General features: G+C 37.2%; 1 protein-coding gene across 1 annotated transcript in view; it reads right to left on the reverse strand.

Annotated features, from left to right (window-relative positions):
• Positions 1–13,182, reverse strand: part of TRHR (thyrotropin releasing hormone receptor) — a 477,565-nt gene that overhangs the window by 305,655 nt on the left and 158,728 nt on the right. The window contains exon 3 of the mRNA XM_031439495.2: positions 7,453–7,571. The gene's annotated coding sequence lies outside the window, so the exon portion shown is untranslated. The remainder of the gene's footprint in view (positions 1–7,452; positions 7,572–13,182) is intronic.

Genomic DNA, 13,182 nt, shown 5'->3' on the forward strand with positions numbered 1-13,182 from the left:
ACCTATATAAATATGTGAGTATCAATTTCAGAAGTAGATAGAAAGAAAATTAAACACTATCATAATTTTATTAAATGTGGTGTTTCTGAATGATTTACTTGACTTGTAAAATTTGTTCTCATATATTTTATCAGATGTTTATATCCTTGAACTTCAGTAATCCCTGAGCGGATATTTTTACTTTGAAATTTATAAATCTCTGAAGCCCCCCAAAGAGTGAAGAATTGAATAGAAATGTCTATGAAACTTTGCAGTGTGACATTTGTACTCCCCCTTTATATTAAATGGAATCCTCAAAAAGTTGGAAGGTAAGGCATCACTGCCTCTAAGGAACCTCCACCCTCCTTCAGTCTGAGTGTGATGCCTCCTTCCATTCTCTGGGAGTTCTTCTTTGAGGGGCCACATCACACCGCTGCCTCTGATCATTTGTTTACTTTTCTGTCATCCCCAACAAATAACTCCAGAAAAATATAGAGCTTGTCTTTTTCGATTTTGTATTCACAACATCTAGCACACAGTGGGTAGGCATTAAATGTTTGCTAAATAGTTATCTGAGTGAGGTTTGTTCTTATAGACCTATATTCATAAATGAGTGAACTTGAAATTTCCTTATCTAGAAATCTAGCGAACATATCAGACAGTCGGACAGACAAAAATTCAGAAGACACACAGATCCACAGACAGAGACTGGTTGAGACAGCTCTTAACCTGCTTTGTTTGATTCCTTGAGGTGAATCTGTCCATCACAATGCTATGGAAAGGGAAATGGGGAAGAGATGAAAGCACAAACTGAATGTGATGTAAAATGAAGGGGCAGTGTACAGACAAATACATACAGGAGAGTGATAAAAAAAAATCTATAACCATGTCTCCAGTCTAGTAAACTCAAAAGGAGTTACCATGAACTAAGAGTAAAGCACAGGTTTCAGACTCAGTTCTCTTTCATTCCCTGTTGTTACTCTCTTCTCTTCCAAGATAAAGAAGGACAAGTTGACCATCCCATGCATCAAACTCCCCATTGATAAAACAATTGAAGGACTATAAAGCAAACTGACAAACTGACTTCCCTGGGGCGAAACTGTTTGCTGATTCATTCTTTACTGAGAATAACTTTAACCCAGAGGCTGTGCTCCAGGGAGGAGATAACAAGCTGATAATCTATGAAGAATGGACAGACCCTGAGGATTCATTGAGGTTAAGAGGAATGTAGCACCTTGTAAAACGCCCTGATTATTTCCACTTTTTCTGTGCTATCCAGTTTTTCTACAAAACCTCAAGACCCCAACCCCAAGATGGGCTCACAGTCCTTAAGTCACTAGCATGCTGTGACTCCCTTTGCTGGGCAAAGCAATAAAGCTGCTCTTTTCTTTGCTCCCAAAATTCTGCCTCTGATTTTGAATTCACTTTTTGGGGTGCAGCGGCTGATTTTTCAGTAACACAATGAGATTTAACCAAAGCCCTTTTCTAACTCTAACCTTCCACGAACTGTAAGAATTTTCACAGCTGTTAAGTCAGTCTTTCACTCTTTGTCAATATTCCAGAAGGGGGCAGCATCTATTCATAATAGGGAACACAAGAAGTTTTTACTTGAGCTAGTTTTCAAAGTAGTAAAGGTCGAAAAGTTGGATAAAAGGAAAACTTAAAGCTCTTTCTTGAATTTAGTGTGAATACCTAAGGATGTCAAAAGTAGGAAAGTGGGTGGAAGCCTGCTGTGTGGGCATTCAGTGAGGAACAAGTCAAATAGTTCTAGGAGGAAGAAAGAAGAGATCATCCCTCTGGTTCATCATTGAATCCCTGATGCTGACTACAGTTTCTGGCACATAGTAATTGCTTACTAAATGAACGACTGAAAAAGAATGGGGATGGAATGGGTTTGCCCCCAGGGCAAGTCTCAGGTGTAAGTGTGAAGAAGGCAAATCTTTGGAGATTCTCTCCTTATACCCCATTCTAGGGCTCATACCTCTTTCCATGACCCTAATAGTTCTGCACCCGTGCAGCACTACTTACCTCTGTACCCCGCTTCTTTACAATTACTGATTTACTCACCCATTTACTTAACAAATATAATGAACATGTGATATATACCAGATTTTGCTCTGACACCTGCCCTGACAAAAATACATGCTAATTAACTTTATGCCTTAAGATATAATAGTTCCTAAGGGTAACTATATTAGGGGGCAAGGTTAGGGCTGGGATTAATCTGATTTTAATATGTGCAGGGAGACAGACTTTATATCACAAACAAGGGAGTCTATAATAAAGGACATATCAAGCAGAGAAGGTGACAGTTTGGGGCAAGAAGGACATGTTCAGCTCCTCAGGAATCCCACCACTTATGTACTCCCTGAGAGTAGCATTGATTGCTTTGTTCCAAAGTTGAGCAAATGGGAAGGGCAAAGGAGCCTTAAAGGACATTTATTCTACCTGCTTCTTTTTTCATATGAGAAAGAAAAGCTTAAAGAGGTTATTTTCCCAAGGCACTGCTGACTAGTTGCAGCTCAAGGTCTAGAAGCAATTCTCCATGGTCCCTATTTAGTGCTCTCTCAAGGGGTTTACTACTCTTTTTTAAAAAAAACTTATCCTCACCCACTCAATGTCCATTGCAGTTTTTTTTTAAACAGACTTTATTTGGGGGGACAGTTTTAGGTTCACAAAAAAATTGAACTTAGAATTTCTTTCATGGATCATGTCTTTGATGTTGTATCTAAAAAGTTGTGGCTAAAACTAAGATCTCTATTTTCTCCTATGTTATCTTCAAGGATTTTTATAGTTTTTCATTTTACATTTAAGTCTATTATCCATTTTGAGTTAATTTTTTGTGAAGGGTATAAATTCTATGTCTACATTTTTTTTTCTTGCATGTGGGTGCCCAGTTTTAGTACCATTTGTTGAAAAGACAATCTTTACTCCATTACATTGCCTTTGCTCCTTTGTCAAAGATCAGTCATCTATATTTGTGTGGGTCTATTTCTGGGCTCTCTATTCTATTCCATTGACCTGTCTATTCCTTCACCAATGACACACTATTTTGATTCGTGTAGATTTATAGCAAGTCTTGAAGTTGGGTAGTGTCATTCCCCCAACTTTGTTTTCCTCCATCAATATTATGTTCTGGGTTTTTTGTTTTCCCATATATACTCTAGAGTCAGTTTGCCTGCAAAATAACTTTTTGGGGTTTTGATTGGGATTACATTGACTCTATAGATCAAGTTAGGAAGAACCGACATCTTGATGACACCGAGTCTTTCTAAACATGAACATGGAGTAACTCTCCATTTATTTGATTTCTCTCATGAGAGTTTTGTAGTTTTCCTCTAAAAATCCTTACACATTTTGTTAGATTTATACCTAAATATTTCATTGTGGTGATAATATAAATGGTATTGTGTTTTTAATTTAAAATTCTACTTGTTCATTGCTGGTGTATAGGAAAGCAATTGACTTTTGTAGATTAACTTTGTATCCTATAATCTTGCTAAAATTGCTTATTAGTTCTAGAAGTTTTTTTGTCAATTCTTTTGCATTTGCACATGAACAATGAAAAACAACAAAGACATTTTTATCTCTTTCTTCCCAATCTATATGCCTTTATTTCCTTTTTTGTCTTAATGCATTAGCTAGGACTTCTAGCACAATATTAAAAGGAAATGGTAAGAGGAGACATTCTTGACTTTTTCCTAATATTAGTTGGAAATCTTTAAGTTTCTCCCATTAAATATAAAGTTTGCTATAGGTAGATATGCCTTATCAAATTGAGGACGTCCCCCTCTATTCCTAGTTCACTGAGAGATTTTTCTTTTTTCTTTTTTTTTTTTTTTACTATGAATGAGTGTTGAGCTTTTTCAAATGTTTTTTCTACATTATTATGGTCATTTGATTTTTCTTCTTTAGCCTATTGATGGAATGAATTTTATTAATTTTCAAATGTTGAACTAGCCTTATATGCATGGAATAAATCCCACTTGGTCAGGGTGTATAATTCTTTTTATACATTATTGGATTCAGTTTGCTAGTTTGTTTTTAGAAAGATTACTAGGCTCTCCAATGCATTTATTTCTTCTTTCTTCAGATTCGGAATAATAATCCTTGTCCCAGATATTCCTCTAAAAGCTCTTTGCTGCCAATCGGCAGAAATGGTGAAAATCCGTTGGTTCAACAGCTAAGCTTGCTTTTGAATCCAGCTCTGCCACTCCTCAACTACATAGACCTGGGCCAGACATTCACCATCCTCAGGACTTCACTCACTTATTTACCATGGAAACAATAAGGACACCCAAAAATGGCATTTAAAAGCAGCTTCTCAAAATTTTAATGAGATCACTAATTTTTAATTCTAGTTCAGATGATTAAATGCACAATGTATGTGAAAGCACTTTTTTCCCTCTCTTTTTTGCTATCCTGAGATTGTACTTCCCAATAAAGCATCATCAGTCAAGCCTTGCCATGCATTCTGTTTTCTAAAGAACCTGAGCCATGGTGTTCATTTAAAGTACCACTGTTATTAGGAACATCATCACAGCATTTTTCTTTCCATTTATTTCCTGTTTTAGTTTGTTGACTACTCATCAAGGCTATCCCTATAGAACAATTATATTCAGGTGAAATCAGGGTAAAATGGACACCAGGTGCAACTCAAAGAAAGAAAATACACCCCAAAAGATCAATGAGAAGAATAAAGATTTGTCTGTAAGGCTGGACTAGGTGCCCCTTCTGTTTCAGAAACTCCTCTGCTTTAGCAACCATCTGACTGGCATGAACATGCCTCACTGAGTTGCCCATTAGAAGCCTCCTTTAAAGGACTGCCCAGTCACATGATCCTTTGAGGTGGGTGCCTGGCCATAAACACACACACATACACACCCATGTACATACTACGTGGGTCTAGAGCAGTTTTCAATTTCACATTTCCTGAAGTCTAAGGCCATGGTTCCCTGATTTTCCTCTTTTGCAGGTCTTTTCATAAAGTAAAGAGCTCTTTGCCACAAAAATATAGGAATTACATAATCTCAGAGTAAATTGATTTTCTTTAAATTAAATAAATTTATCCCTAAGAAAAAGTCCTTATATTATTCTTATTTTTCTCATTCTACCTCATACGGGTGAAATTTTGTCACAGACCTGTGTTTGGAAACCACTGGCAGAGGGGCAACTCAGTTACTGAGCTAAATAGAGAACTGGGAAAGGATGACTCACCTCACCAAGGTGAGGAATGTTCTAGTACAGAAAAGCTTCAGGCAATACCCAATCCAAAAATGACCATTTAGGATCAACCTCAGTATTTTAAGTGGTTAAGACCACTGTGCGTTTAATGCACATACAGCAAAGCAGATGGGAGAGTGCTGGTCAAGGCGCTCTGACGTTCTCTTTCCTTTGTAGAGATCATCCCTATAACCAAAATCAAAGGCCCAACTTTTCATTACTTTTATAGTGATTAGTTCAATATAATTTTTCTCCAGATATATCTGAGGTATTATGGCCAATGCCATAGAACACTGAATAAGATTAACACTCATAAAGTATGTTTGTTTGTTTTGAGAACATGACCCTCCTCAGTGACTCTGTGACTTCGGCAGAGTGTGAAGTTCCGGTGTTCTAGGTATCATTCAGGGCAGGACCAAAGTTCCTGCCCTTAAAGTCCTAACTTTCCAAGTTTATATTACACACAGCACAGTAATATTAAAGACACAGGGCATGGGGTTGATTTTGTGTTTAGTTTTGATGTCTGGTTTAATTTACTAATAGAAGAAAAGCAAGGAAAGAACGAGGATGGGAGGGAGTGAGGGAAAATGGAAAGTGATAATGGCTGTTCCCAGAAAGAAGGACAATGGCTGGTGGCAGATTTATGGGAAGTGAGAGTCCTGATCCTGCTTTGTCTGGGAACTCTTCCTGCTGGAGGGTGATTTGTTAACTGCTGTGTGGTCAGCATTTCCAGGGAGTCAATTTTGGACTCAATTAGATTCCTCACATTTAGCATCACCAAAGCCAAGCCAAGCCAAGGTTGTTTTCCAGGAATAGGGTTTTATAGGATGAGGCTACTTCATGCATTGTGTGGTAATTGGTGAATATTTCACTTTATATTTAAGAACAGTGTCAGGACAGAAAAAAAGTAGTAATATTACCAAAGCTTGGAAACCAGTAATTTGTACAAAGAAAAAATTTTCTTTTCAGCATAGATATGGCCCCACATGACAGTGAGTATGAAATGGTTAAATACTCAAACCTCTGAACCCATAAAGTCATGAAGGACTTTCACTGATGCTTCAGAGTAAACATCATGACAGCAATGGTTCTATTTAGTAAACTACTTTTCAGTTATAAAGTAGCAATAATAGCAACAATAGCAATAGCAGCTAGCATGCACTGAACTCTTTCCACATGCCAGCCACTGTCCCAAACATGATGTCACATTCAATATTGCTTTTAGCCTTCAAAGTATTCCAGAAAGTTAGTTGATATAATTATGTCCGTTCTACAGATGAAGAAACTATGTCTCAGAAAGTCCAAGTAATTTATTCAAAGTTAGTTAGACGGTAAATGTGGAGCCAGGGTTTGAGCTTAAGCAATCCAGCTGCAGAGCCCGTGCCTTAAGACTTTTATGTATTTCCTTCCATTTTAATAGTTACTTTTCTCACCATAAAGTCACTCTGAATTTTAAAGTCAGATAGATATAGATTTAAATTCTGATGTGTGACCCTAGAAAAGTCACTGAATTTCTTGGCGTCTTAGTTTTTTAAATTTGTGAAAAAGAGATAATCACATTATTCCGTAAGATTACTGTGAAAGTGACAGGTAGTACATTGTAGCCATCTAATACATGGGAAGTATTGCCAGCAGAGATGGGACACAGATCATTAAGATTAAAAAGGGAAAATAAATATACAAGAGGCACAGAGCCCGGGCACTTGACAGATCTCCAGGGTAAGGATAACTGGTAGTAGATCCTCTTCGGAAAGACTGAAGGAAGTAATTTCCCTTTAAGCAACTCAGCTGGTAAAGTAAACTTTCAGTATATTCCCAAAACAAGAAGAGATTTCAGGTAATAACATTAAAAAATAAAACAAAGCAAATAAACAACCCCCCCCCCCCCAAAAAAACAAGAAAGAGGATCAACAGACTCTGGAGAGAGAGAGAGAAAGCAAAATCCAAATCATTACAAAAGATTACGCTCTGAGCCTTACCAGATTAATCCACATAGTAAAGGAGGAATTGATGTTTGTATCAAAACCCATCAGTCTGTAGTATATAACAAAATACCCACAAAAGTAGCTTAAGTTAAACCCCACATTAAACCAGACATAGTTCTTATCCTCTCTTGTGAAGGAGTCATCTCTGTGACTCTATTGTCTGCTAAAGTATCACTCTAGCAGAACCCTGGACAGAGTGGACATGTAGAGGCAATTGCAATCAAGAAGCTGATATGTAGTGTGGGAAAACAATTAGACCACAGACCTTAGAGAAGATCACGTCGGCCAGGTCTCCAGTCTTCTTCCGCTCTGCATTCTCTAAGTAATGTAATTTCCCCGTCCAGTCGAGGTTCACAGACTTTCCATTGTGGAAACATCAAAGATCTAAGATGAAAAGGAAAAAAAATTAGGAGAGAGAGGGGAAATGATAGCACAAATAGCAAAAGAACAGTCTAAAGAATTCTGCTACCCGCAGAATTCTCCATGAGCATTTTGCTACCATGTTGGAGTCTTCCATTCTGTAGGTCCCTATCTTCACAGTGCACTGCAACAAAAAGGTAAAATTAAAAAAAAAAAACACCTGTTTTTTGCTAGTTTGCTTTGTGTACATAAATTTTTCAGACAAAAGCTTCAATTTAAAAAAAATTTAGTCATTTAAACTTGCAGTTGTAAGATTTACTTAATTCCTGTCTACCAAAAGAAAATCAACAATCTTTGGAGAGACCTTTCAAAAAGGCCTGTTATTCTGTCTTTCAGAAAATGTTACTCTGTCTTTTAGAAAATTACTATGAGGACAGCTATTAGAACACAAAAAAAATTATTATGATTGTTTTATTTCTCATTTTATCCTACACCATTTATTCTGCTGTTATTACTTGAATACCTAGGCATTCAATGGTATTTGTTAAATAATAGGAAGAATTTGCTACGATTTCAGAATTTACCTTTTCATCATAAGTGAGATCAAGGACTTGGAGATCAAACGGACCTGACTAACTCACCATCTGTGTCCTTAAGCAAGTTTTTGTAACTTCTCTAAGCCTCAAAATTTTTATTTAAAAAACTTCAATATATAATTACCTCTTCCATTGGGTGGTCATTTAGATTAATAAGGTAATTAAAATAAAACTCTTAGGTCAGAACCATGCTCATGGTTCTAAAGTGCTAAAAAAAATTAGCTATTAACAATTTTATGCCTCATCTTCGGCAAATCATGTACACAATTCTTTAATCTGCCTTTTGGCCAGATAAGGTATGTATTAAGCCCTTTTGTGATAGTATCAAGTATTTCATTATTGCAAAATGGCATACTTTTTGGTGGAGATTCGTGAATCTCATCAACAAACAGATGAACAAGATATGTCTGAAAGTTTGACTTGTTCGTGACTTCATGGTAGCTCATTGATAGCAAGAGATCAAAGTGGATTCAACAGCAGAGGCCAAAGCACAAAGACCAGGAGGGAGAGAACAATACACTAAGAGAAAAAAGGGAAGGCCTCACTTTCTGATGTTGAGCCTCTGATGTTTGACAGTCACCACTGAAAAAGCTGGGTCATCCATAACGACAGTCATAGGGGAAGAAAAGGATGACTTTCCCCTTTTTTTGGTGGGGGTGGGAGCAAGGAGGAAAATGGAAAGGGGAGAAAGAAGCAGAAAACTTCATCGTTCATGAAAGGAAGATCAAGGTGGGCCTTTGGAGGACAGTGTAGTACAGTGGACAGAGCATGGGCTTTATAGTGGAATAGATCTAAGTCTGGTTTTCTAAACGGGTTATTTGTTACCTAGGCTAAGCACCAGTTGCTCTTTAATAATGTGTGTCTCTCACACATCATCTTTGTAATGGTAATAAAAACTGTAATTATATCATAGGGATGTTGTGAAGATATAATGAAACAACAGTGCTGGTTGAGCACTCAATCCATTTTCTGGTCTATATGAGGTACTAAGAAAATAGTTCTGACATACTCTGCAGGCAATGAAAGTACAGAAGTGCTTGCTGAAGTATTGTTTCTTGCATTTCTTTACTCATTTCCTCCATAAGCATTCTTGGTAATTGTGGGAGATTTGTATTGTGTCATTTTAGCTAAGCTGGGACTACATTTCCCAGAATCCACCTTCCCTCATGTGATCAATTCAAGCCTAGACAAGGAAGGCAGAAACGAAGCCCCACCTATCTTCTGGTACTGAGAAAGTTGGTGCAGCACAAGGCACTGTTGCAGCTCCTGCCTGGTGGCTGTGACCCCCTGGCTTCTTCAGATCCTACTGTATCTCCTGCTCTCAGTTCTCCAACTCCTGGCCCAGAAGCGTCTTTAGCAACATGACACCAGCTTCTCCTGAAGAAAACCCTCATCATCAAAGTTTGAAACTTGGAGTTGATAAGGAACCCATAGAGGTTCCAGTTCATTCTTGATGGTTCTAGCTCAGACTCAAAGGTTCCAGCTTGGCCTTGTTTCCCCTATTCCACACCATCCTCCCTTCCCAACCAATACCTGTGGACATCAGGTTCCAGCATTAGACTCAAACACTAAACTTCACATACACTATTTCTCTTGCTTCCATGACTGTGTAAGGTCAAAACTTTATGATAAATGCTTATTTAAAACTTTTTCTATTTTATTTACATTTATAGATATATTTATATATTTATCCTGGTTATGTTACTTCTCCGATAATCTGATAAGAACCTTAACTAATATAGTGGGCTCTCTGTGTTCCAGGATCTGTTACAGACTTAAAAAACAGATAAATAAGGTATAGACCCTACAGTCATAAAATATCACAATTCTTAAAGGAAAGTTCAGCCTTCACTCATCATATAAGAAATTGTCATGCTTCTGTGAATTTACCTAATCTGGACAGATCATATAGATGAAATTATATAATATGTGACCTATTTATCTAGTCTTTTTTTCACTCAGCATGTTTACTAGGTTCATACACATTCCTGGATGTATTGGTATTTCGTACATTTATGGCTGAATAATATTCAATTGTCTGGATATATCACATTTTGTTTATTAATTTATCTGCAGATGGATCTTTGGGTTGTTTTCGCTTTTTGGAACTATATAGTTCCAAACTAGATAGTGATAGTGATAGTTACACCACATTGTGAACATACTAAATGCCACTGAATTATACACTTTACAATTGTTGATTTTATATTATATTAATTTCACTTCAATGAAAAATTTTAAGGCCATGAAGTTATAAGGTTGATTTCCTTTAGTTAAAAATTTTATTTACATGTATCTATAATTGTTCAGAGTGAAACTGAAGAGATTCCATTGGAGTTTATGGGTGCCAAACCAGTAAAATTATGTTCATTAAACTAGATATTTTCAGTGATAAGATCAGATGTTTTCCACATTTGACTCCAATCTGCTTCGTATATTATTCTTTGCTCTGCTATTTTGCTACAAACCTTCCATTGATTGGCTTTTTGACATGCACATAAAATCAATTAGCATTCAGCCTGTGAGAATAATTCTCTTAATAGATTGCTGCTTTCACCATTTAGCCAACAGAAAAACATTTCTTTCCACACCATCCTGTACTTATTTAGGAAGGCATTTGGTAATGCCTATATCAGCTTGCACATGCCAGCAATTAGATGTCAATAGAATTTCGATGTTCAATCCTTTGTATACAGAAACATATTAACCAAAATTTCCAGTCCTCTCACAATTTTATGAACTCATCAGTTTTTGTCCTTTTACCAGGGGGTGCCTTTAGAGACATCAGATGAAGACTCACATCTATCTCCAAACTTCCCCCAAAAGGGGACAGTATGAAAGTAGATTTCAAGACTGAGAATATGCCAGTTCTCTTTCCCTCATGTTTCAGGAGGTACAATAAAAAGCCAGTATTTTCCTTCAACTGCTAACTCAGCTTTCTTTTTTGGTTGTTTTTCTTTCTTACTCTAAAGATCTAATATCAGTATCATTGTCTTACAGAAATTTCTGACTCCATCTCCCTCCACTATCCCTCTCTTGCAATATACTCCACTGGTTTACATTTAGCTCCTAGAACACATAAAAAACTCATCTCCATCTCAAGACTTCTACAGTTGTTGCTGCTTCTGCTTGAAAATTCTTTCTCAACAATGTCATTCTTTCATCATTCAAGTCTCAAGTCATTTAGTACCTTCTCACAATGGGCTCCCCTAGCTAGAGCAGCCCTTTCAGACACACTCTACCACAATATCCTGTTTATTTTTTATTTTCTGTATCCCCTCACCAGATCATATGATCTTGACTCTGCCTGTTGAGTTCATAGCCATTTTCCCTGAGTTTTGAACAACACTGGAGCAGATAGGAGATATATAATTAATATCTTGTCTGACTGGCTAATAAACTAACAGGCACTAATCATACTAATAGATGTAAAACTGCAGCATGATTCATAGTGGTACCATTCCTTGTAACAGAGGATGCTGGAAAAGACCTGGTGTGCATGTATATATGTGTGTGTGTGTGTGTGTGTGTGTGTGTGTGTTGGTTAGGGGTTTTCTGAGGTGGGGGAAGGAGCAGGTTATTAGTTCAGTTTTGATATGAAAATATCAAATTTTGAAGTATTGATATCCCAAGAAGTGATACCAAGTAGGTAATTTCGTAGATTAGACTGAATTTAAAAATTAGAGGTATAGTATAGAGATAAATTCATGAGACATCGCTTCTCAGTGCTTATGAAATGGGGGCATGGATAAGATCATCCAGGAATAGGACAAATAACAGGGGAGACAGAGGAATGCAAGTAAGAATGGATAACAATGGAAAGGAAACAGAACAGGAGTGGTCAATGAGGAAGGAGGATAACCATGCAAGTGTGGCACCCTGAAGAAGAGAGCTGTGGTGGGCTGAGAATGTCCTTCAAAAATCCGTTATGTTGAAGTCCTAAATCCCCAGTGCAATGGTATTTGGAGGTGGGGCCTTTGGGAGGTAATCAGGTTTAGATGAAGTCACGAGGGTGGAGCCCCTGATGGGATTAGGTAAGAAGAGAAAGAGATACAAGAGCTTTCTCTCTCTCTCCCCTGTGTCTGAACAAAGAGGTCATGTGAACACACAGCAAGACAGTGGCCCTCTAAAAGAAAGAAAGAGGGTTTTCACCAGGAACTCAAACTGCCAGCACCTTGATCTTGGACTTTCAGCCTCCAGAACTGTGAGAAAATACATTTCTGTCATTTAGACCAATTTGTCTATGATATTTTGCTGTAAAGCCCAAGTTGACTAAGATAAGACTGTTTCAAGAAGGAGAGAATTGTACAATGTGTAAGATGCTGCTGAGCCTGAGGTAAGATGAAGACTGAAAAGTATCCACTGAATTTTTCATGTGGAAGTATGGAATATACATATATATATATATATATATATATATATATATATATATGTATTATACCCTAAAACCATTTGATAATATGGTTTTACTAGAACTTTAGAACACTGTGAATTTATGTCCTATTTATATTTCACCCTAACCTTGAGGTTTATTGGAGACTCTTACTTCCTAACTAGCTTATGCCTCTTTTGTTCCCTATTTATTAGGTTTCCTACAGGAACCATTTTACGTGTTTCTTCATGTAAGATTCTTTACATGACTCTCTCTCAGAAGACAGCATTTCTTCACTGGTCAAGATTTCAGTGAACTTGAATGGTTCAAAATATCTATGGATCACTTCTCCAGTTTGTACCACTTATCAGTTCAGACCTGTTACAATCATTGTAAACTCCGGATGCTTATTTTAGATTTCAACTCTATAGGAATGCTGAACACAGATGACCATATACTCTGTTTTCCAACAATTTGTTTTGACTACAAGTTCTGAGGGCTCCAGGCATGTGCTGAACAGTTAAGAAACTGTAGCCTCTCCAGCAGTTTTCCTTCATAATCTCCCAGTTCAGGTGCTCCTCTTCTAAGTGTAGAGGACATTTGGCATATAGGGCAGTTCCTCACCAACACCCTTTTCCTTGTAGGGAGAAAACAGAGATCATTGGTC

This window comes from Camelus dromedarius, chromosome 20 (assembly GCF_036321535.1).
Source record: "Camelus dromedarius isolate mCamDro1 chromosome 20, mCamDro1.pat, whole genome shotgun sequence".
In the NCBI taxonomy this organism is placed as follows: Eukaryota; Metazoa; Chordata; class Mammalia; order Artiodactyla; family Camelidae; genus Camelus; species Camelus dromedarius.